Raw genomic sequence first — 23,020 nt, forward strand, 5'->3', positions numbered from 1 at the left:
TGTTTGCTGCTCTTACCACTTTATCTCTATTATCATATTACACTTAGCCGCTCTTACCGATTTACCTCATATTACCATGTAGTACCGCGCTGTTATTACAGCTAGCACTAAGCTAGCACTACAATATTACGTTAGTACTAATCTGTGACCAATTTTGATTTTGGAACCCACATGCCACATATCCTCCATTACCATAGAACAATTTGATACTTACCGATTTACCTCCGTTAGCATATAGTAGCCTAGCACTATTACATATCGCACTAAGCTAGTGCTAAAGTACTAAGTTAGTGCTACAAAACTAAGCCACTGCTACATCAGTAAGTTAGTACTAACAAAATACCAAGTTTGGGGACCCTTAACATGAATTTTGAACTTTTTTGCAAAAGGCCGCCGTGTTTTGGTAAAATGGCCGTAACTTTTGCATACGACCTCCGATGAAAAAGTTTTTTGTATGAAAAATCATCTACTCGAAAAGTTAAATCAAAAGTATGAAACCCAGAAGCTAGAAAACGAGGCCGGTCTTGGCTACCCGACCCAACACACGAATGGGGACCCTGGTGCGTTCCATTGGCCAAGTTATTTCAATTGATGTGTCATCATCGGCCTGCTCAAAAGTTCCTTCCCAATGGGCGATGAGATGAATATGTAGGGAATTAGTTAAATACGTAGTCGGCATTCTAAGTAGAAGACTCGGCTTGCAGCCATGATTGATTGAGATTCATCACCATCATATTTAAGTTTGCTCCTCTTACCACTTTATCTCTATCACTACAGGAATCAGAGAATTTGCCATCTGCCAGATCTTTGCCGCTGGTGGCTGATGGCAAAGAAACTCTTTACCGTCAGCTGCCAAAAAACAGACGGCAAAGATCTGGCTGATGGCAAAGATACTCTTTACCATTAGTGTGATCTTTGCCGTCGGCTAACGGACGGTAAAGATGGACCGGGCTGACGGCAAAGCACACACTGATGTCAAAGATGATCCACACAGACGGCAAAGAATCACCGCAGCTGGAGCCGTCTCCTTTGTCATCAAGGGGCCTCTTTGCCATCTGCACACATCCCCTTTGCCGTGTGCTTTGACCTCTTTCCCGTCAGCTTGATTCCCAAGCGGACGACAAAGAGGACGACCACTAATGGTTGTCATCCATCTCCCCACCCCCCATCTGCCCTCTCCCTCGATCCCCACTCTCTCTCTCCCCAATACACACCTCTCTGCCTCTCCTGCCCACGCCGCCACACCACCACCACCGCGTCGCGCCCCTCCCAGCGTCCTCCAACGACCTCCTCTCCCTCCCCGACCCAAACCAAAGATCGAGGTCCTCGAGAGCAGGTGAAGTGGCAGCCATGGCTCGTCCAGATCGGCCAGCACCGTCATCGTCGGTCTCCGAGCACCGGGTCCACCTCGGGCGGGTCCCATCTCCACATCCAGCGACCTCTACCCCCCACCATAGCTGCCTCCCCACCCCACCTCCCCACCTTCTCGAGCAGGTCAGGTGCCGCCCGCATCTGCCCGATCTTCCTCTTCCTAGGTCGCTGCGGAGGAGCCACTGTCAGGCGCTACTTCTACATCCACAGCACAAGTTCGCATTTTGTTAGATGATGGAACAGCTCATGTTTTGCAGAGATCCATTGACGGTCGTAGTGAACCGGTTGGTAATTTTCATTTATGATATATTCTTTATGAACTTAATGGAGAATCTTTCCTTTCAATACACCAGTTTGATGGGAAGACAGTGATTATATTAGTTTACTTTTGTGGTTGTTTCTTGATGAAAATGCAAAGATCATCGGCGTCCCTTATAGAAAACCATCGTAACATGCCTAACACATGGTGGAAAATTTCCACCCTAAGTAGTTTAGTTACATTCAAACATTGTTGAAACAAATATTTGGCCACATTTTGACACGATGCAGTAATATTTTTCTCGGTGTAATAGAGCTATAATTTTGCAATTATTTGATCTAAAAAGGTTCATTTTCTCTTTTCTGGGCTCAAATGTTTTTAGTCCAGTTAATGTTGTTGATCTTTACCACACAAATCACAATATAGATTATTTTCTGATTATATTATGCTTGGTTAATTGTACTGATTACTTATTTTTAAAATCACAATATAGAGGCCATTTAGATCATAAGACTGACAAACTCCTACGGATTGCTTTCCTACACCCCAGTTCTATAGATTCTAGCGAGAGGTTTGGCCTAATTGAATTTTCCCTTTATTCCTGGATGCACCTTCTCTCTCTTGGAATTCTTGCAAAAATCCTCCTGAGCATCGAGAGTGCCTTGTTTGCATTTTTTTGTTTCCTGTAGGATTCACCAAGTCATGGCATATCAATTCCGATTTCTGTTTCTGAGAATGTTGCATTCCAAAGAGGTTTAGTTTAGCGTGTTACTACTCTTAGTGTCCTATTGGTTAAAGAGATTTATGTTTCTGTTCTTGCAGGTTGTTGGCTTGCATGGTGGTGCTCTCCTTGGTGTTACATACCGAACATCTCGTAGAATAAGTCCTTTGACGATGACTACTATATCAACTGTTCAATCAATGCCCCTATCATGCTTTGGAGGAAGTGGATCATCTTTTGCTTCGGATGACCCATTTTCCTCCAGAGAAGGGCCACCCCAAAATCTCCAGCTATACAGGTATATACGCACCTAGGTATTTCATCCTTTCTGCATATCCAGAAAGTTTATTATTGGCGAATGCGAAATGATCCTATGCTATGCACTATTACTTGTATTAACTTAGCTAACTTTTCTCTTTCCTATACCCATGATATTTGCAGCTAATGTTTGTGTTACCCTAAAACTGCCTACTTAACTACATTTGGTTGGTGCAGCTGGGAGACCTATCAGCCTGTAAGCGGCTCACTTGCATAACCTGAATGGACTGTGTGGGACCAAACTGTTGAATATTGTGCATTTGCTTATCAGCAGTACATTGTAATTTCTTCCCTGCGGCCTCAGTTTAGGTATCTCGGGGATGTTTCAATTCCTTCTGCTACTGGTGCTGTTTGGCACCATAGACAGTTGTTTGTGGCTACCCCAACAACCATCGAGTAAGCTAACCCTTTTGTGTACAGTCCGAATAGTTCATTTAGTGCCTCCAATATTTTTGCTATCAATTTATGCTGCTGAGTCTGTTTGAAACTCCTGATTGTCTTCTAATAATGCTACACTTGGTGGGCGATGCAGTATGGTAAACAGAAAAAGTGATGTAGGAAGCTTATGACTCTTTGCGTGATTCATGTTATGTTGTCCAATAAATTCTGAAGACCATTTTACAATCGTTAAGTTGTATTGTAATATTATTTACATCCAATGACATAGAAAGTGGAAGTGGCAATGCTTGGATATTGAAAAGGCAGCTACTTACATATTATTTCCGTTTAATTTTTAATATTAAAGTGTTACTATTTTGAATTTTCTTTCGGGCAAAATGGATTTCTGGTCTACGTAGATTTTTGCCAGCAAATGGCGTTTTCATGCTTTGACAGCACTCCCGGCCCTAAAAAAATGGTTTGCTAGCACATGGGACATCTTTATATCTCTTGAATTTTTGAACAATATTTTGCAGGTGCGTTTTTGTTGATGCTGGAGTTGCTGCCATTGGACAAAAAGAGGAAAGAAGAAATGAAAGCAAGAGAAGCTCACGGTCGAGTAGTTGCAGACCATGGAGATTTGGCTCTTATCACAGTTGAAGGTCCCCAGGTCACAACAAGTGAAAAAATATCACTAAGATCTCCTATGTTGCAGGTGCGTATTTGCGTATGGTGAATCGTGTTAGTAGTTATTATTTTTACTCTATTAGCTTGTTTCCTTCCGTGTTCACTAAGGGTGTGTTTGGTAGCCTGCATGACCCTGGCATGCTATACTTAATTCAGAACTTTGCATGGTAGTAACCGAGTTTCAGTTATTAATCATATATAGCTGCACCGGCTCATATATATAATATATTTGGTGTCTATGTAGCACCTATATATATGAGATATTCCCTCAAGTATCAGCATTTTAACTTTTTATTTGGCATCTAGCACCTAATATCTCAAGGCACTTTCCCCATTTGTGAATCTGCCTTTGGTTTATTTTGGAAAGACGGTGCCTCTTACTTATCACCTCATGATTTCTGCATCTTAGGTAACAAGGGTAGAGCAGTCGCGCATGGAGCCTTTGGTCTTCCCCTTGTATGCCTATGGAAAACAAAGTCAAGGACTAGACACGGGATGCCTCTATCATCATTACTTCCCAGCAAGAAGACAAGGAAGGTAAATATATTGGGTTTCTAGCAGCCCCTCTTGTGGAAATTATGAGGTCCCTCACTGTTTATTTCTCCATTGGTAGAACTGCATTTGGTTTAGTGAAGGAAATGCTTACCTATTGGTGCAGTGTTTGTTGTGATGTGTATAGGTAGAACAAGTGATAATTAGTTGTAGATATTTTCCATGAGGGGTCCTGGCTGTGAAACTAGTTCTTTTTCCCATTAGTCTTGAATAAATCCAGATTGTTGTACGTGTCAACGCAGACTACTTTTTTGTTGTTGTATGAATTTCCAGCCTTCATTTGATTGCTGCAATTGACGTGATAGCTTCTTTGACTTTTGTTTTAAGTAAATAATAGATAGACATCATGTGATTAATATTAGAAATATTCATTTTGAGTTTTAGCATAATCTTTATGAAGATTATTTAAGGAACATCAAGTAAGGTTTTGTCTATCAGTTTAAATAATATGCTTGCTTTCATGACCATAAATTGTTGTCCATGTATGTACTCCATGATAATATGATTAATAACAGATTAACTTTCAACTTTATGTACCCTTACTATTTACCCTTGGAATAGAATTTAATATGTTTAGATGCATCATCTATGTTAGTATTCTTTTTCTTCTTCTTCTAACTTCCTTAATTACTCCCAATTTTGCAGATTTAATTCATTTCATGGAACCTGGCATTGATGGACTGTTAGAGTTTAGTTTTTATTCATTTTTATTGACGAACAATGTAAAATTTATGTATGTATATATGGATGCACTATGTGAAACTATGTATTGTGCTAGCCCAGGTGTTCTCTAGCTTGTTAAATATTTCATGATGATATTGGAAATATATATGATGTGAAATATGTGTTGAAGATGTCTCAAACTATATATATATGTGTGTGTTTATGTGTGTGCGCGCTATGCAAATGCATGGAAATAAAAGAAAACAGATAAAAAAAGGAGCAAATAAAAGAAAACAGATAAAAAAGAGCAATACGGGCAAATGCATGGAAATAAAAGAAAACAGATAAAAAGGAGCAAATAAAAGAAAACAGATAAAAAAGGAGCAATACGGGCACTTTGCCATCTGCCAGCAGATGGCAAAGCTCTTTGCCATCAGCCAGCAGACGGCAAAGGTTCGTCACCCTTTGCCATCAGCCAGCAGACGGCAAAGAAGAGGGGGAGGCAGACGGTAAAGAAGAGGGGGGAGGCAGATGGCAAAGCCTCCGTTAGCCCCTAACGGAGGCAACGCCAGCCGGGTGCCCTATCGACATATTTGCCGACTACTCTGATAAAAAGCTGACGGTAAAGCTCTTTGTCGTCCGCTTCGGTGAGGCAGACGACAAAGAAGCTACAATGCCGTCGTAGGCTGACGCAGAAATTTTGCCGACAATGGGATTCTTTGCCGTCTGTGATATAGTCTTTGCCGTCTGTGATATACTCTTTGCCGTCTGTGATGGCAGACAGCAAAGAAGCTAATTCCTGTAGTGTATTAGCAAATTACACTTTGCCGCTCTTACCGATTTACCTCATATTACCAAGTAGTACCGTGCTGTTATTACTGCTAGCACTAAGCTAGTACTGCAATATTACGTTAGTACTAATCTATGACCAATTTTGGTTTTGGAACCCACATGCCACATATCCTCCATTACCATAGAACAATTTGATAGTTACCGATTTACCTCCATTAGCATATAGTAGCCTAGCACTATTACATATAGCACTAAGCTAGTGCTACAGTACTAAGTTAGTGCTACAAAACTAAGACACTGCTACATCAGTAAGTTAGTACTAACAAAATACAAAGTTTGGTCACCCTTAACACGAATTTTGAACTTTTTTTGCAAAAGGCCGCCGTGTTTCGGTAAAATGGCCGTAAATTTTGCATAAGACCTCCGATGAAAAAGTTTTTTATATGAAAAATCATCTACTTGAAAAGTTACATCAAAAGTATGAATCCACGAAGCTAGCAAATGAGGCCGGTCTTGGCTACCCGACCCGACACACGAATGGGGACACTGGCGCGTCCCATTGGCTAAGTTATTTGAATTGATGTGTCGTCATCGGCCTCCTCGAAAGTTCCTTCCCAATGGGCGATGAGATGAATATGTAAGGAATTAGTTAAATACGCACTGGGCATTCTAAGTGGAAGATTGGGCTTGCAGCCATGATTAATTGAGATTCATCACCATCATATATAAGTTCGCTGCTCTTACCACTTTATCTCTATTAGCATATTACACTTTGCCACTCTTACCAATTTACCTCATATTACCATGTAGTACCGTGTTGTTATTACAGCTAGCACTAAGCTAGTACTACAATATTACGTTAGTACTAATCTATGATCAATTTTGGTTTTGGAACCCACATGCCACATGTCCTCCATTACCATAGAACAATTTGATACTTACCGATTTACCTCCGTTAGCATATACTAGCCTATCACTATTACATATAGCACTAAGCTAGTGCTACAGTACTAAGTTAGTGCTACAAAACTAAGACACTGCTACATCAGTAAGTTAGTACTAACAAAATACAAAGTTTGGTCACCCTTTACACGAATTTTGAACTTTTTTTGCAAAAGGCCGCCGTGTTTCGGTAAAATGGCCGTAACTTTTGCATACGACCTCCAATGAAAAAGTTTTTTACATGAAAAATCATCTACTTGAAAAGTTACATCAAAAGTATGACTCCAAGAAGCAAGCAAACGAGGCCGGTCTTGGCTAACCGACCCGACACACGAATGGGGACCCTGGCGCGTCCCATTGGCTAAGTTATTTGAATTGATGTGTCGTCATCGGCCTCCTCGAATGTTCCTTCCCAATGGGCGATGAGATAAATATGTAAGGAATTAGTTAAATACGCAGTGGGCATTCTAAGTGGAAGACTGGGCTTGCAGACATGATTGATTGAGATTCATCACCATCATATATAAGTTCGCTCCTCTTACCACTTTATCTCTATTAGCATATTACACTTCGCCACTCTTAACGATTTGCCTCATATTACCATGTACTACCGTGTTGTTATTATTACAGCTAGCACTAAGCTAGTACTACAATATTATGTTAGTACTAATCTATGACCAATTTTTGTTTTGGAACCCACATGCCACATATCCTGCATTACCATAGAACAATTTGATACTTACCGATTTACCTCCGTTAGCATATAGTAGCCTAGCACTATTACATATAGCACTAAGCTAGTGCTACAGTACTAAGTTAGTGCTACAAAACTAAGCCGCTGCTACATCCGTGAGTTAGTACTAACAAAATACCAAGTTTGGGGACCCTTAACATGAATTTTGAACTTTTTTGCAAAAGGCCGCCGTGTTTCGGTAAAATGGCCGTAACTTTTGCATACGACCTTCGATGAAAAAGTTTTTTAATATGAAAAATCATCTACTCAAAAATTTACATCAAAAGTATGAATCCAAGAAGCTAGCAATCGAGGCCGGTCTTGGCTACCTGACCCGACACACGAGTGGGGACCCTGGCGCGTCCCATTGGCTAAGTTATTTCAATTGATGTGTCGTCATCGGCTTCCTCGAAAGTTCCTCCCCGATGGGTGATGAGGTGAATATGTAGGGAATTAGTTAAATACGCAGTGGGCATTCTAAGTGGAAGACTGGGCTTGCAGCCATGATTGATTGAGATTCATCACCATCATGTATAAGTTTGCTGCTCTTACCACTTTATCTCTATTAGCATATTACACTTTTCCGCTGATACGTCTCCATCGTATCTACTTTTCCGAACTCTTTTCCCCTTGTTTTGGACTCTAACTTGCATGATTTGAATGGAACTAACCCGATCTGACGCTGTTTTCAGCAGAATTGCCATGGTGTTGATTTTGTCCATAAATGAAAGTTCTCGGAACGTCCTGAAAATTTACGGAGAATATTTCCGGAAAATATGAAAAATACCTGCGCAAAGATTCACCGGAGGGGATGGGCAAGTGGGCAACAAGCCATGTTGCCGCGGCCCCCCTTGCCGCGGCAACCAAGCTTGTAGGGCCCACGTGAGTTTGCTGCCCCCAACTCCAGCTCTATAAATTCACTTTCGTCCCGAAAAAAATCAGAAGAGAAGATTTCATCGCGTTTGCGATACGGAGGCGCCGCTACATCCAGTTCTTCATCCGGAGGGCAAATCTGGAGTCCGTTTTGGGCTCCGGAGATGGGAAATCGTCGCCATCGTCATCATCAACCTTCTTCCCTCTCCAATTCCATGAAGCTCTTCATCGTTCGTAAGTAATCTATTCATATGCTCGCTGGGCGGTGATGAGTAGGATGAGATCTATCATGTAATCGAGTTAGTTTTGACGTGGATTGATCCCTAGTATCCACTATGTTCTGAGATTGATGTTGCTACTACTTTCCCATGCTTAATGCTTGTCACTAGGGCCCTAGTGCCATGATTTCAGATCTGAAATTATTATGTTGTCACCAATATATGTGTGTTTTAGATCCGATCTTGCAAGTTGTAGTTACCTACTATGTATTATGACCCGGCAACCCCGGAGTGACAATAACCGGAACCACTCCCGATGATGACCATAGTTTGAGGAGTTCATGTGTTCACCAAGTGCTAATGCGTTGTTCCGGTTCTTTATTAAAAGGAGAACCTTAATATCCCGTAGTATCCTTTTGGACCCCGCTGCCACGGGACGGATGGACAATAGATGTCATGCAAGTTCTTTTCCCTAAGCATGTATGACTACACACGGAATGCATGCCTCCATCACATTGACGAACGGGAGCTAGCCACATATCTCTCCGTGTTATAACTGTTGTATGATGAATGTCATCCAAACGAATCACCGACCCATTGCCTACGAGTTTGTCCCATTGCTGTTGTTACTTGTTTTGCTCTGCTGCTGTTACTACCGTCACTGCTGCTGTTACTTGTTTTGCTTTGCTGCTGCTGTTACTTGCTTTGCTCCGCTGCTACTTGCTACTGCTACTACTTCCTACTGTTGCTACTTTCTACTACTGTCACTACTGCTGTTCCTTCCACTGCCGATACTCGTTACACTGCTGCTACCTGCTACAATACTTTTTTCTCGCGCCGTTGACGGGAAAGAATATTTTCCGTCCACGGTCAACTTCTGGCGCCATTGATACAACCATTAGGAATAGTCTACCGTGAACAGATCATTTCTCGCACCGTTGCTATCATACTACTTTGCTACTGATACTTTTCTTGCAGATACTAATCTTTCAGGTGTGGTTGAATCTGACACATTCAGCTGCTAATACTTGAGAGTATCCTTTAACTTCCTGTCGGGCGAACCAACAAATTTGGGTTGAATACACTACCCTCGAAAACTGCCGCGAACCCACCCGCTGGTGGGCCATTGCAAGACAATTGCTAATTGTTGAGCAACTGGGAGCAGTTCTGGCCCCGTTGCTGTGGAGGCATCAAGTCAGGAACATGTCAACAACATTTGCCTAGTGCCGTTGCCGGGGACTGCTAGCAGCATTTTTTCTGGCGTCGTTGCCGGGGAAGGTAATGCTATATTCTCTCAGTCACTTGGGATTTATATCTGCTGATCAATATGAAGAATCTGAAAGATCCAAAAACCAAAGTCTTGCGCTCAACTACGAGGGGAGGTAAGGAACTGCCATCTAGCTCTGCACTTGATTCACCTTCAGTTATGAGTAAGTTTGCGACATCACCTCCTACTAGAAATCTTGATATGTCGCCTGTGCTTGATGATGCTTATGATGCTACTGCTAGAGATACTATGCCTGATAGTGCTAGAGATGCCATTTTGCCTGATGATGCTATGCTTGATATTGCTAGAGATGCTATGCCTGCTACTGCTAGAGATACTATGCCTGATACTGATAGAGATGCTATGCCTGATACTGCTAGAGATGCTATGCTTGATACTGCTTTGCCTGATGATGCTAGAGATGCTATTTTTCCTGATGATGCTATGCTTGATACTGCTAGAGATACTAGTTTTCCTGATGTGCCACTAGGGGTATTCATTGATGCTCATATTGCTAGAGTTACTGCCAATGCTCGTGATGCTTCTGAAACTGCCGATACTATTGAGATAGAACCTGCTTGTTCTCCTGCTAGATCTAGCTCTCCTAGATATGAATTGCCTGATATACCTGAGGGTTATGTTATGGAGGGAGAGAGATCTGAGGATTTTCTTGCGTGTAAGGATGCCTATGACACTGAGAAATTACTTCTCAAGTGGAAGGCAAAATCTCTGAAAGCTGGGATGAAATACGACCCGAAGTTTTCCACTTCACCAATCTTTATCACCGATAAGGATTATGAATTCTTTGTCGACCCCGAGATAATCTCTCTAGTCGAATCTGATCCTTTCCACGGTTATGAGTCTGAGACGGTCGTAGCCCATCTTACCAAACTACACGATATAGCCACCCTTTTCACTAGTGAGGAGAAGATCCGCTACTACTATATCCTTAAGTTGTTTCCTTTCTCTCTAAAGGATGACGCTAAAGCCTGGTTCACTTCTCTTGCTTCTCGATGTGTGAGTAGTCCCCAGGATATGGTCTATTACTTCTGTGAGAAATATTTCCCTGCCCATAAGAAGCAAGCTGCCTTGGAGGAAATATACAACTTTGCTCAACTCAAAGAAGAGAGTCTCCCACATGCTTGGGGGAAGCTCATCCAGCTACAAAATGCTTTGCGTGATCACCGTCTTAAGAAGAACGAGATAGTTGATATCTTCTATAACGGACTTACCGATGCTTCTAGAGACCACCTAGATAGTTGTGTCGGTTGTGTTTTTAGGGAACAAACTATAGAACAAGCTTAGACTCTACTGAATAACATCTCGATCAACGATAATGCTTGGACTATTCCCGAACCACATCCTAAGCCAACTCCAAAGAAAAGAGGTATTATATTCCTCAGTCCCAATGATATGCAAGAAGCCAAGAAATCTATGCAAGAGAAAGGCATTAGATCTGAAGATGTCAAAAATCTACAACCTATCGAAGAGATCCATGGTCTCAATAACCCGATACAGGTAGTAGAAGTAAATTCTCTGCGTAGGTTTGATGAGAGTGATATTCCTTTTGACAAACCTGCTAGCCTATGCTTCGATGAATTTGACAATTTTGTTGCCAAACAACAGAGTTTCAATGATTATGTTAGCAGAAATTTGGAACAAAGTACTCGTATGCTTAGTCATTTAAGTGCTTGTGTAGACAAAAATGTCAATGATCTGAGGCTTCTGAGTAGACATGCCTCTATGATTACTACTCAGGTAGAACAAGTACTTAAAGCTCAGAATGACCTGCTCAATGAATTAAATGACAACTCTGTCAGAGTCATTACTAGAGGAGGCAAAATGACTCAGGAACCTTTGTATCCTGAAGGCCATCCTAAGAGAATTAATCAAGATTCTCAAGGAATTAATGCTGATACACCCAGTCATCCTAAGGAGAAGAAGAAGGATGATAGAAACCTACATGCCAGTTCAGCAAATACTGCCACACCTGAAGAACCAAATGATATTTCCGCGTCTCATGCAGAAACACAATCTGGTGATGAACATGAACCTGGTGACAATATGGACAACGTGGTTCATAATAATGCTCAACCTAGCAATGATAAGGATGTGGAGATTGAACCTAGGGTTAATCCTGATAACCCACAACCTAAGAGATACGATAAGAATGACTTCACTGCTAAGAAGCATGTTAAAGAAAGAGAGCGATGGGTTCAGAGACCTATGCCCTTTCCTCCTAAGCCATCCAAGAAAAAGGATGATGAGGATTTTGAGCGCTTTATTGAAATGATAAGACCCGTCTTTCTGCAGATGCGGTTAGTTGATATGCTCAAAATGTCCCCATATGCCAAGTACGTGAAAGATATCATGACCAATAAACGGAAGATACCATATCCTGAGATGTCCACCATGCTTGCTAATTACACTTTCAAAGGTGGAACTCCTAAGAAACTTGGTGATCCCGGAGTGCCCACTATACCTTGCTGCATTAAAGGAAAGTCCGCAAGAACTGCCTTATGTGACCTTGAAGCCGGACTTAGTGTTATGTCGCTCTCTCTTTATCATAGACTTGAACTGGATAAGTTGACACCCACTAAAATTTCTCTGCCAATGGCTGACAAATCAAGTGCTTTCCCTGTCGGCATTTGCGAGGATGTGCCTGTTGTGGTTGCTAACACCACTATCTTAACAGACTTTGTTATCTTGGATATTCCCGAGGACGATGCCATGGCTGTCATCCTCAGAAGACCTTTTTTAAACACTGCAGGGGCTGTTATAGATTGCAACAAAGGTAATGTCACTTTCCATCTCAATGGTAATGAGCATACAGTGCACTTTCCGAAGAAACGATACCAAGTACCTTGCATCAATGCTATCGAAAAAACTTCATCAATTCTTATTGGGAGCTTTGAATGCCCTATTCCTCGTGTTAAGATGAAGTATGATTTGCTTGTTGGGGAGATTCATATCCCCATTGAGGTGACTTAGTGACTATTCAAAAATTCTCCGTTTCCTTTTGCGATTCGAAAAAGTTTTGTCATGAGGATTTGATCAACCCCATTAATGGATTTCCTTCGATGACCATGAAATGGATGAATCAAAGGGTCACATACCTCTGTTTTAAGCTTTCACTTTCTGTTGCTTAGAAGAAAAATGATAGGTTTAGTTTAGTTTTCCCAGTTTTCTGTTTTAGCGTCCCGGAGAAAAGTGCCCCGAAATTAAAAGTTCTGCGATGGTCCTGAAAATCTAGTATGATTTTTTATGAAATATTTGAAAAACACTGGGACCGAGAGCTGGCCTGGGGGCCACCCCAGTGGGCCACAAGCCCTGTCACCGCGACCACCCCCCTGGCCGCGGCAAGCAAGCTTGTGGGGCCCACAGGGACCCTCTCCACTCATTCCAGCTCCCATACTCTTCCTCTACCTCCAGAAAAAATCGTTGCGCAGCTCAAACCCGTGTTCTTGCTCATTTGGCTGTGATTTTTGATCTCCTTGCTCAAAGCACCATTCTTCAAACCGTTTTGGGGAAATTACTCCTTGGTAAGTGACTCCTCCATTGGTCCAATTAGTTTTTGCTCTAGTGCTTTATCCTTCGCGTATTCTTGCAACCTTGGTGACCCAGTTCTTGAGCTTGAAATATTGATTTTAGCTTGTCCCAAGTAGTTTTAGCGCGTGATACGGTCTCTAGGCGGTAGTAGGAGCAGTTGCTACGAGCTTGGTTAATCTCTATTCACTTTTCTTTCGAAGTCTCTAAATTTTTTAGAATTTTTCAGAGCTAGAAAAGGAAAAAGATGAGGAGGTTCTTGAGAGGCTCTTCAAGCCGTAACCCCAAGGAGGATGAGAAGAACCTCCCCAAGTACGTGGTTCCTCGAGTCACTATTTTCGTTCAAAGCTTCAACTTTTATTCGAGGAAGAATCCTCCCATGGTTGAGTTCATGTTATACGGTATCCCCAGTGCATGACACTATAGGATTTTTGCAATGCATGCAAATTACCTTATGTTGGGGATATTCATGATCCTCGTTCACGGGATTTGGAAGATTTCATAGGCACTATTGCATTTGGAGAGGAGAGAGGAGTGTCTCGCGCTAGAATTGCCAGCATACATTTTCGTGTGCTTCGGTACTTCTCATTATTTGTTAGAAAATGTTTGATTGGCCGTGGGGAGGCTGGATCACTTAGCTCTCCAGACCTTGCGGTTTTGTGTGAAGGCCTTTATAACGGTAATACTTATATCCTAGGTGCTATAGTAGCGCAGCAGTTGAACACAAACCGTTCCAAAGGTGTCGTCTATGGTGGTATCTATGCTACTCATCTTGCTAGACACTTTGACATACCTATTAGACTTCGTGAGGAAGAAGAGATGCTTCTCCCTGAGAAATATCTGGATTATGACAGCATGGTTCGAAATGATTTTCTGGATAGAGATGCTATTAGACAGATGATATATAACCTGGTATTTAGTCAGGGTACTCGAGAGACTATTACTTTGCCCGCTCCTTATTTATTCAACCTTTATGCAGCCATGTACATTATTATGCCCTCGGACATCTACGCGTATTGGAGCTTGCCCAACCACAGGTGCCCGTGCCCGAGCCGCCATTCGAGTACTGATACGTCCATTTTGCATCATGCTTTCATGTTGATATTTATTGCTTTATGGGCTGTTATATTACTTTGTGGTACCATATTTATGCCTTTTCTCTCTTGTTTTCCAAGGTTTATTTGAAGAGGGAGAATTCAGGCAGCTAGAATTCTGGACTGGAAAAGGAGCAAATCTTAGTCCACTACTCTGCACATCTCCAAATGCCCTGAAAAGTTACGTGGATTATTTTGGGATTATATAAAAAATACTGGGCGAAAGAAGTACCGGAGGGGGGCTGCCAGGGCGCCACAAGCCCTGCCACCGCCACCCCCCGGGTGGCGGAGTGGGGGCTTGTGGGCTCCCTGATGGCCCACTAACTCCCCCCTTTTGCTATATGAAGGGTTTCGTTCCAAAAAAATCAATCGGTATCTTTTTCGTGGTTTCGCCGCCGCCACGAGGCGGAACTTGAGGAGATCCAATCTAGAGCTCCGACAGGACGATCCTGCCGGGGAAACTTCCCTCCTGGAGGGGGAAATCATCGCCATCGTCATCACCAACACTCCTCTCGTCGTAGGGGAGGCATCTTCATCAACATCTTCATCAACACCATCTCCTCTCCAATCCCTAGTTCATCTCTTGTAATCAATCTCCATCTCACGACTCCGATTGGTACTTGTAAGGTTGCTAGTAGTGTTGATTACTCTTTGTAGTTGATGCTAATTGGATTACTTGGTGGAAGAGTTTATGTTCAGATCGTTGATGCTATTCATTACACCTCTGATCATGATTATGACTATGCTTTGTGAGTAGTTACTTTTGTTCCTGAGGACATGGGAGAAGTCATGCTGATAATAGTCATGTGAATTTGATATTCGTTCGGTATTTTGATATGTTGTATGTTGTCTTTTCCTCTAGTGGTGTTACGTGAACGCCGACTACATAACACTTCACCATACTTGGGCCTAGAGGAAGGCATTGGGGAGTAGTAAGTAGATGATGGGTTGCTGGAGTGACAGAAGCTTAAACCCCAGTCTATGCGTTGCTTCGTAAGGGGCTGATTTGGATCCACCAGTTTAATGCTATGTTTAGACGTTGTCTTAATTCTTCTTTTGTAGTTGCGGATGCTTGCGAGAGAGGTTAATCATAAGTGGGATGCTTGTCCAAGTAAGGGAAGTACCCAAGCGCCGGTACACCCACATATCAAACTATCAAAGTAACCAACGCGAATCATATGAACCTGATGAAACTAGCATGACAGAAATTCCCGTGTGTCCTCGGGAGCGTTTTTCCTCCTATAAGACTTTGTTCAGGCTTGTCCATTGCTGCAAAAGGGATTGGGCCACTTGCTTCACCATTTCTACTACTTGTTACTTGTTACTTCTTGCTTGCTACGTTTCACCTCGTTACACAATCACTTGTTACTCGTACTTTCAGTGCTTGAAGTTATTACCTTGCTGAAATCCGTTTATCAGAGCCTTCTGCTCCTCGTTTGGTTCGAAACTCTTACTTATCAAAAGGACTACGATTGATCTCCTATACTTGTGGGTCATCAAGATTCTTTTCTGGCGCCGTTGCCGGGGAGTGAAGTGCCTTTGGTAAGTGGAAATTGGTAAGGAAACATTTATATACCGTGCTGAAATTTATTGTCACTTGTCACTATGGAAACTGTTCCTTTGAGGAGTTTGTTCGGGGTATCTTCACCACGAACGGAAGCACGAGGAGTTTTTCCTCAACCTGAGGTACCTACTGAAAATATCTTTTATGAAATTCCTTCGGGTATGCTTGAGAAACTGCTGGCTAATCCTTTTACAGCAGATGGATCTTCACATCCAGACTTGCATCTAATCTATGTAGATGAAGTTTGTGGTTTATTTAAGCTTGCAGGTTTGCCCGAGGATGAGGTAAATAAGAAATTCTTTCCTTTATCTTTGAAGGATAAGGCATTGACATGGTATAGGCTATGTGATGATACTAGATCATGGGGCTACAATCGGCTGAAATTGGAATTTCATCAAAAGTTCTATCCTATGCATTTAGTACATCGTGATCGGAACTTTCTTTATAACTTTTGGCCTCGTGACAGGTAAAGCATAGCTCAAGCTTGGGGAGGCTTAAATCAATGCTATATTCATGCCCCAATCATGAGCTCTCGAGAGAAATCATCACTCAAAACTTTTATGCTCGGCTTTCTCATGAAGATCGTACCATGCTTGACACTTCTTGTACCGGTTCTTTTATGGAGAAGGATATTGATCACAAGTGGAATTTATTGGAAAGAATCAAACGCAACTCTGAAGATTGGGAGCTGGAGGAAGGTAAGGAGTCAGGTATGAATTTTCAGTTTGATTGCGTTAAATCTTTTGTCGAGACAAACACTTCTAGAGATTTTAGCGCTAAGTATGGACTTGACTCTGAGATAGTAGCTTCTCTATGTGAATCTTTTGCTGCTCATATTGATCTACCCAAAGAGAAGTGGTTTAAATATCATCCTCCTGTAGAAAGCAACATAGCCAAAACCAATCTAGTTGAGGAGAAAATCATTGCTTGCACTGAGAAACCACCATACCCTACTAGGATAAAGGATTATTCTAAAGCTCCAACTCTGATACGTAGGGGTTACATTAGACCACTTGCACCCCCTGAGGAAATTATAGTTGAACCAAGTGTTGCTATTATCAAAATATATTAGCCGAAGACATAGATGGGCATGTTATTAAATTCTGTGAGGACTCCGCTAGAATTGCTAAACCTCACGCGAAAGACAAATACGGACCTGTAGTTGGCCTGCCCGTTGTTTCTGTCAAGATCGGAGATCACTGTTACCATGGTTTATGTGATATGGGTGCTAGTGTTAGTGCAATACCCCGTTCCCTATATGATGAAATCAAAGATGAGATTGCACCTGCTGAGTTAGAACCCATTGATGTCACTATTACGCTAGCTAATAGAGACACTATCTGCCCTCTGGGAATTGTGAGAGACGTAGAAGTCTTGTGCGGTAAGACGAAGTATCCTACTGATTTCCTCGTCCTTGCTACTGCACAAGATAGCTTTTGTCCCATCATATTTGGTAGACCCTTTCTCAACACTGTTAATGCTCACATTGATTGCATTAAACAGACTGTTACCGTTAGTTTCGAGGGTGTGTCTCATGAATTTAACTTCTCCAAGTTTGGAAGACAACCCCATGAAAAAGCGTCGTCTCGTAGGGATGAAATCATTGCTCTTGCCTCTATTGCCGTACCTCCTACGGATCCTTTAGAGCAATATCTGCTTGAGCATTAAAATGATATGCATATGGAGGAGAGAGATGAGATAGATAAAATTGTCTCAGAACAATATCCTATTCTCAAGAATAATCTGCCTGTTGAACTGCTTGGGGATCCTCCCCCACCAAAGGGTGATCCTGTGTTCGAGCTTAAACAGTTGCCTGATACTCTTAAGTATGCCTATCTTGACGAGAAGGAGATATTGTTGGGGAACGTCGCATGGGAAACAAAAAATTTCTACGCGCACGAAGACCTATCATGGTGATGTCCATCTACGAGAGGGGATGTGTGATCTACGTACCCTTGTAGACCGTACAACAGAAGCATTAGTGAACGCGGTTGATGTAGTGGAACGTCCTCACGTCCCTCGATCCGCCCCGCGAACCGTCCCGCGATCAGTCCCACGATCTAGTGCCGAACGGACGGCACCTCCGCGTTCAGCACACGTACAGCTCGACGATGATCTCATCCTTCTTGATCCAGCATGAGAGACGGAGAGGTAGAAGAGTTCTCCGGCAGCATGACGGCGCTCCGGAGGTTGGTGATGATCTTGTCTGAGTAGGGCTCCGCCCGAGCTCCGCAGAAACGCGATCTAGAGGAAAAACCGTGGAGGTATGTGGTCGGGCTGCCGTATATATAGGTGGGAGAGGGGGGCCTTGCCTTAGGGCTTAAGGAGCCCCAAGGGGGTCGGCCGAACCAAAGGGGGGAAGGTCTCCCCCCCAAACCGAGTCCAACTTGGTTTGGTGGGTGGAGTCCTTCTTTCCTTTCCCACCTCCTCCTTTTTTTCTTTTCTCTTTGATTTTCTTCCTATGGCGCATAGGGTCTTCTTGGGCTGTCCCACCAGCCCACTAAGGGCTGGTGTACCACCCCCAAGGCCTATGGGCTTCCCCGGGGTGGGTTGCCCCCCCCGGTGAACTCCCGGAATCCATTCGTCATTCCCGGTACATTCCCGGTAACTCCGAAAACCTTCCGGTAATCAAATGAGGTCATCCTATATATCAATTTTCGTTTCTGGACCATTCCGGAAACCCTCGTGACCTCCGTGATCTCATCCGGGACTCCGAACAACATTCAGTAACCAACCATATAACTCAAATACGCATAAAACAACGTCGAACCTTAAGTGTGCAGACCCTGCGGGTTCGAGAACTATGTAGACATGACCCGAGAGACTCCTCGGTCAATATCCAATAGCGGGACCTGGATGCCCATATTGGATCCTAAATATTCTACGAAGATCTTATCGTTTGAACCTCAGTGCCAAGGATTCATATAATCCCGTATGTCATTCCCTTTGTCCTTCGGTATGTTACTTGCCCGAGATTCGATCGTCAGTATCTGCATACCTATTTCAATCTCGTTGACCGGCAAGCCTCTTTACTCGTTCCGTAATACAAGATCCCGCAACTTACACTAAGTCACATTGCTTGCAAGGCTTGTGTGTGATGTTGTATTACCGAGTGGGCCCCGAGATACCTCTCCGTCACACGGAGTGACAAATCCCAGTCTCGATCCATACTAACTCAACTAACACCTTCGGAGATACCTGTAGAGCATCTTTATAGTCACCCAGTTACGTTGCGACGTTTGATATACACAAAGCATTCCTCCGGTGTCGGTGAGTTATATGATCTCATGGTCATAGGAACAAATACTTGACACGCAGAAAACAATAGCAACAAAATGACACGATCAACATGCCACGTCTATTAGTTTGGGTCTAGTCCATCACATGATTCTCCTAATGATGTGATCCCGTTATCAAGTAACAACACTTGCCTATGGCTAGGAAACCTTGGCCATCTTTGATCAACGAGCTAGTCAACTAGAGGCTTACTAGGGACAGTGTTTTGTCTATGTATCCACACAAGTATTGTGTTTCCAATCAATACAATTATAGCATGGATAATAAACGATTATCATGAACAAAGAAATATAATAATAACTAATTTATTATTGCCTCTAGGGCATATTTCCAACAGATATATACCGTCATTATAAGTGCTCTCCTCTCAGAGCACGAAGAGAAGAAGTTACTAAAAACTCTGAGGAAGCACCGTGCTGCTATTGGATATTTTCTTAATGATCTTAAGGGTATTAGTCCCACTCTATGTCAGCACAAGATTAAAACTGATCCTGACTTCAAACCAGTTGCTAATCATCAAAGGAGATTGAATCCTAAGATGAAAGAGGTCATTAGAAAAGAAATATTAAAGCTTCTGGAAGCAGGAATCATTTATCCTGTTGCTCATAGTGATTGGCTAAGTCTAGTACATTGCGTACCTAAGAAGGGAGGTATCACCGTTGTTCCTAATGATAAGGATGAACTAATCCCACAAAGGATTATTACCGGCTATAGGATGGTGATAGACTTCCGGAAACTGAACAAGGCAACCAGGAAAGATCATTATCCTTTCCCGTTTATCGACCAAATGCTAGATAGGCTATCAAAACACACACACTTCTGCTTTTTAGACGGTTATTCAGGTTTCTCGCAAATACCTGTTGCACAATCTGATCAGGAGAAAACCACTTTCACCTGCCCCTTCGGTACCTTTGCTTATAGACGTATGCCTTTTGGCTTACGCAATGCACCTGCCACCTTTCAAAGATGTATGATGGCTATATTCTCTGACTTTTGTGAAAAGATTGTCGAGGTTTTCATGGATGACTTCTCCGTTTACGGGTCTTCCTTTGATGATTGCCTCAGCAACCTTGATCGAGTCTTACAGAGATGCGAAGATACCAACCTCGTATTGAATTGGGAGAAGTGCCACTTTATGGTTAATGAAGGTATCGTCTTAGGAAACAAAATTTCTGAGAGAGGCATTGAAGTTGATAAGGCTAAGGTTGATGCAATTGAGAAAATGCCTTGCCCCATAGATATCAGAGGTATACGAAGTTTCCTAGGTCATGTTGGTTTCTATAGAAGGTTCATTAAAGACTCCTCTAAGACTTCTAGGCCTCTTACCAACCTCTTGCAGAAGGATGTTCCTTTTGTTTTTGATGAGGATTGTGAGGAAGCTTTCGAAATACTTAAGAAGGCTTTGATAACCACACCTATTGTTCAACCACCTGACTGGAACTTGCCCTTTGAAATCATGTGCGACGCTAGTGATTATGCTGTTGGTGCTGTTCTAGGACAGAGAGTTGACAAGAAGTTGAATGTTATTCACTACGCTAGTAAAACGCTAGACAGTGCCCAAAGAAACTATGCCACTACGGAGAAGGAATTTTTAGCAAACGTGTTTGCATGTGAAAAGTTCAGATCTTATATAGTTGACTCCAAAGTCACTGTTCACTCTCATCATGCTGCTATTAAGTACCTTATGGAGAAGAAGGACGCTAAGCCTAGGCTGATCAGATTGGTTCTCCTGCTACAGGAATTTGATTTGCATGTTGTTGACCGAAAGGGTTCTGATAACCCCGTAGCAGATAACTTGTCTAGGATAGAGAATGTCCTTGATGACCCACTACCTATTGATGACAGCTTTCCTGATGAGCAATTGAATGTCATCCGCACTTCACATAGTGCACCGTGGTATGCTGATTATGCAAATTATATCGTAGCCAAATACATACCACCCAGTTTCACCTATCAGTAAAATAAGAAATTCTTATTTGATTTGAGACACTACTTTTGGGATGATCCTCACCTTTATAAGGAAGGAGTAGATAGTGTTATTAGACGTTGTGTGCCTCAACATGAACAGGGACAGATCTTGCAGGAGTGTCATTCCGAAGCTTGCGGAGGACACCACGCTGGAGATAGAACTGCCCATAAGGTATTGCAATCAAGTTTCTATTGGCACCCTCTCTTCAAGGATGCCCATAAGTTTGTCTTGTCTTGTGACGAATGCCAAAGAATAGGGAATATCAGTAAGCGTCAGGAAATGCCTATGAACTATTCACTTGTCATTGAACCATTTGATGTTTGGGGCTTTGATTATATGGGACCCTTCCCGAGTTCCAATGGGTACACTCACATCTTAGTTGCTGTGGATTACGTCACTAAGTGGGTAGAAGCTATCCCCACTAAAAATTCTGATCACCACACCTCTATTAAGATGCTTAAAGAAATCATTTTCCCAAGATTTGGAGTCCCTATATATCTGATGACTGATGGCGGTTCACACTTCATTCATGGTGTTTTCCGCAAGATGCTCACTAAGTATGATGTCAACCATAGAGTTGCATCCGCAAGATGCTCACTAAGTGGAGTTGAGTAATAGGGAGATCAAATTGATCCTACAAAAGACCGTCAATAGATCCCGAAAGAACTAGTCTAGCAAACTTGACGATGCACTATGGGCTTATAGGACTGCTTATAAGAATCCCATGGGCATGTCACCGTATAAAATGGTTTACGGTAAGGCCTGTCATTTACGTCTTGAGCTGGAACACAAAGCTTATTGGGCAATCAAAGAGCTCAACTTCGATTTCAAACTTGCCGGTGAGAAGCGGTTGTTTGATATCAGCTCGTTAGATGAATGGAGGTCCCATGCATATGAGAATGCCAAGTGGTTCAAGGAAAAGGTTAAGAGATGGCACGATAAACAAATACAGAAACGAGAGTTCAATGTAGGTGATTATGTACTGCTATACAATTCTCGTTTGAGATTCTTTGCAGGCAAGCTTCTCTCTAAATGGGAAGGTCCTTATGTTATCGAGGAAGTATATCGCTCCGGTGCCAAAAAAATCAATAACACGGAAGGAAATTTTCCTAGAGTGGTAAATGGGCAAAGAATCAAGCATTACATCTCTGGTACTCCCATAAATGTTGAGACCAATATCATCAATGTCATAACTCCAGAGGAGTACATAAGGGATGTTTATCAGCCTGTTTCAGACCCTGAAAACGAAGAGGTATCTGTTTCGGTAAGAAATTGGACTCCGATGCTTTCCTAATAGGAAATTTCCTCCGTTTTGGAATTTTTGGAAAATTAGAAAAATAAAAAGCAGTCCGGAGAGCGCACGAGGCGGCCAGAAGCCTTGCCACCGCCCCTACCCCTGGTGGCGGAGGGCAAGCTTGTGGGCACCTCGTGTGCCTCCCGGACTCCGTTTTCTTGCGGAGCACTCCTTCTGGTCCAGAAAAAATCAATATATACTCGCCCGAAGGTTTTGATCTCCATATCGCACAGTCTTCCTCTGTTTTCATTTTGAGCCTGTTTCTGTGGCAGATCTAGATCATCATGACTTCCCCAAACGCTCCTAAGGACAATATCTTCGAGAAGGTCATCAATCCCTACCTCACGGAAGTGCTAAAACACCCTCAATCTATCAAGATGAGCGAGGGGATGTTGCACATCCGTGATGTTGAAGGGCCTAAGAAGACCGGAAGCGTGGAGACGAGGCTCGAAGCAATGGAGCAACAAGTCTTCAAGTGCCAT

This window comes from Hordeum vulgare, chromosome 3H (genome assembly GCF_904849725.1).
Source record: "Hordeum vulgare subsp. vulgare chromosome 3H, MorexV3_pseudomolecules_assembly, whole genome shotgun sequence".
Classification (NCBI taxonomy): Eukaryota; Viridiplantae; Streptophyta; class Magnoliopsida; order Poales; family Poaceae; genus Hordeum; species Hordeum vulgare.